Genomic DNA, 3,218 nt, shown 5'->3' with positions numbered 1-3,218 from the left:
TTCTTTTCTTGTTATTTTTTAAATTAGATGGTCGGGACTTTCCACACATGTTATATTTAAAAAATGTAAATAAAATTTCTTAAGGAACGGGTGATTATATCATTTATCTTTCATAGAACGATCGAATTGTCATAAATTTGGTGTTATTTTTTAAGTTAGAAAGATGGGCCTTGGTACAGATTTCATTTTGTGCAAAATAATCCGATTTGACAAATTTCATAAGGATCGGCCGACTACATGCTATAGCTGCCATATAACTGAACGATCGGAATAGGCATAACGTTGGTGTTTTTTGAGCTAGAATGATGGGACCTTCTACGGATTCCATTTTAGGCAATATAATCCCATCTGCAAAATTTCATAATATAACTGAACGAATGGAAATGGAACAACCTTAACTGCAAGGGTATATCAACTTCGGCTCCACCCGAAGTTAGCTTTCCTTTCTTGTTTTATTAATATTTTTCATTTTAATATTAAGGTTCCTTCAACCTTCTTACCAGGGAAACGAAGAAAATATAATATTTAATGATTAAAGAGCTCTCTTTAATTGCTTAATTAATGTCTATTAGTAAAACTTTAAAAAATCCAGATAAGAATAAGGACCTTAGCATTAGCTAAGACCTTAGCCTGCATTTCCACTTAGACTTTGTGGCATCTTCAACTTTTTGCAAGAACACTTGGATTATGATGCTGCTAGCAACAGCTGGCGGTTGCAAAATCTTCATGGCAGGCTCACGAAGGCAAGACCGCACGTGTAACATGTAACCATGTAAGCGGGCAGATGGTTGTGTAGCTGCAAGGAGGTTGCACGCGCTGGTTCCGGCTTTTTGGTCGGTAGAAGGGAGTGGATCCCTAGGGTCGCAGTTATCAATCGATTATTTAAAAGATATTCGCGTGCGGGGGCTAGTACGTACTGAAGGAAATATCGGGAAAGGGAATAAAAAGGATTCTTGCATTGCTTTCGACATTCAGAGTAATTAAGGCCGTTGCGACTGCGCTGGTGGAGTTGCAGCAGCCGATGTAAAGCTGAGCGGATGTTTTGCCACAGCCGTTGCCCACCCTTCCATGATCACCAAGTCCGCGAAATAATTTTTGATGATCCCAAAGAAAATCCGGCTATTTAATTTCACCTGCCATCTTCATTCTGCATGACTCCTCTAGATAATAGATTAGCAATTCATTTTTAAACGTTATAAAATTTATTCATGGTTATTAAGTTGCATAAGGCAAAAGAAGGAAATTTAAATCAAGTATATAATTAAATGTATCTATTAGATAGGTTATAATCGAGAAAACAAATTATCTTAGAATTTATATCTTTATAAGTTGGTATAAGAAATAGTAAGTCGCATTAATAGGCAATAATATTATATATGTCTATATAAAATTAATAACAAGAATCATGTTTATGAAGAGAATCTTGTCTTCCATAGCGGGTGTTCTCTAATATTATTTCCTAAATGTATATCGTAAAATGTCTCCATAGTAACTTATTCATTTCCTATTCAAATTTGATAGCAAGGGTTTATGATTAACTTTAGCAAGGTTTTTTTTTGTTTTTGTTTTTTTTTTTTTATGTTGGAACACGGCAAGAGTATTAAAAATAATGTTCCAAGATTCCATTAATTTTTATTAAATATTTCTTAATTAATTTAAGAAAAGAAATGTTTTTGAAAATTTTTCTTTGTTGTCATTGCGGAAGGCCATTATTAAATATTGGGAATAAAAAAAAGGAAAATATATATATATAATCATCTGTTAGCCAGCACGTGCCAGAAAAATTTTCGTTTTTATTTTTTCTTTCTTTTCTTTCAGTGTACCGTTTTTCGGTATTTAATTGCAACCGCGTGGTTCGATTTTACCGTATGGGAGATAAAAATCTTTCAGGTAAAGCTTTTATTACACTGAGAAAAATCAGCCTAACCACCAACAATATTTAATTTGGGGTAATGAGTTTTTTTTTTCACTTACATCGAGTTTAATATCCACGTCCAAAAGATCTTTTGTCGGGTTGAGCGATGAATCTATAATTTTGGGGCATAGAGGTTATTTTTATGTATGTATATATATATATATTCACCAAATTAATTAATATTTCCATACCGTTCAGTTTTAGTATTTAAGTAATAAAAAAGAAATACAAAATTAAGGGAACTGGAAACGTTATTTTCTTACATTATTAAACGCCAAGCTCCAAAAAAAAACTAAATACTACCAAAATAAAAATAACTAAATCAAATTAATAATTCCGGAAACCAATACGGGACAAGCGTAACTGTCTTGGGCGATGAGTGACGTCATTGGATGAGAATAATTCGGGTGCATATGCTGGCCATTGGCGGGTTTTAATTAATGAGGGAAAATTATTGCACATGCACCTTAATCCCAAAAGAAAATTGTGTCTCTCACACTAATTTATAATAAATCCATCAGATCCCGCGGCGTGGCGCTGGAAGCCCTTCTTAGGGTAAACTGCTGCTTGGGGGATTGTAAACTTATTCCCAATGTAAGAACAATACACAAATGGGTTCTTACTGGGTGCCAATTCGACCTAAAAAAAATAAGTCGAATTAAAAAAAAAAACGCGTGAGGCCGAAAACAAAGGTTTTATTTACCTTGAATTGGCACCGCAAAAATGTAATTCACTTTTAATACACTGAGCGCTGCTCACTTCCCTCTGCGTTTAGTTTTGGGAAACTTATGTGGAAATTCAACACCACGTGTCTTTTTTTTTTTTTCCGGGGGTTAAATATATACTGGAGTTTAACCGCGAGCGATGCGCTTATCTTAGCAGCCACAAGAGAAAAGAAGTTGGCCGCTGCTTATTCTATGCTTAGACCGATACTTAAATGCTCAATTCTGGGTAGATAATTGATTATCAATAGATAAGAAACTTTAAGCTTAACCAAGCTTTTTGTTTTTTGTTTTGTATTTTCGGTTATTCCAAGCTTAACTAAATGAGGTTTACTTTTAGGCATTTGGTTTGTTGTTAAGTTACAACAAGCGCATTACATTTTCCCCCCCACTAAAATCTAACTTGGGGTGGAACAACACAAGGAAGATTCCCGCTTGTTGTCTACGCTTATGGCTTAATATCTTTGGCATGGAAATTTCCGATCAGGCGGCCTTGTAGATCTTCTAGCTCGTAATATACCTTCCCTAACTTCCTTCGCACTCGCGCTTTAAGGAAATTGGGAGCCAGCTTGGAGCTAAAC

The 3,218-nt window shown here is 34.8% G+C and overlaps 1 long non-coding RNA gene across 2 annotated transcripts; it reads right to left on the bottom strand.

Moving 5' to 3' along the window:
* Positions 1 to 1,813: 1,813 nt before the first annotated feature.
* On the bottom strand, positions 1,814 to 3,218 carry LOC116655653. 2 transcript variants are annotated; one of them, XR_004310719.2, is made up of 3 exons: positions 2,619 to 3,218; positions 2,413 to 2,554; positions 1,814 to 2,027 (listed from the first exon to the last, which is right to left on the bottom strand). It is a non-coding gene; the product is annotated as an uncharacterized LOC116655653 (long non-coding RNA). The 2 variants fall into 2 exon arrangements; XR_004310718.1 differs by lacking the exon at positions 1,814 to 2,027 and having other exon boundaries at positions 2,333 to 2,554.

Source organism: Drosophila ananassae (genome assembly GCF_017639315.1).
Source record: "Drosophila ananassae strain 14024-0371.13 chromosome Y unlocalized genomic scaffold, ASM1763931v2 tig00000095, whole genome shotgun sequence".
NCBI classification, from domain to species: Eukaryota; Metazoa; Arthropoda; class Insecta; order Diptera; family Drosophilidae; genus Drosophila; species Drosophila ananassae.
The sequence above is the reverse complement of the archived record's forward strand: the minus strand, read 5'-3'. Positions and strand labels throughout refer to the sequence as shown.